Genomic DNA, 256 nt, shown 5'->3' with positions numbered 1-256 from the left:
CATTTCTATTCCCTGCCTCCATCCCTTCATCCCGGAGCTTCCTATTAGGCTGGTAGATGAGTGTGATTTGCTCTTCCATCTCTCACGCAAAACTTTTTGACGTCGCGCGTTTTTGCTTTCCAGACTCCACTTTTATCTCGCGCTCATGATAACAGATTATCTCATTAGGACATTTTCTGTTTTAAACACTGTCTTTATCGCGGGTCATTCATCGCAGCACAAGCCCTTTATTCTGACAATGGCTGCTCAGAGGGGA

Source organism: Penaeus monodon, chromosome 22, assembly GCF_015228065.2.
Source record: "Penaeus monodon isolate SGIC_2016 chromosome 22, NSTDA_Pmon_1, whole genome shotgun sequence".
Lineage (NCBI taxonomy): Eukaryota > Metazoa > Arthropoda > Malacostraca > Decapoda > Penaeidae > Penaeus > Penaeus monodon.
Note: the sequence above shows the minus strand (reverse complement) of the source record.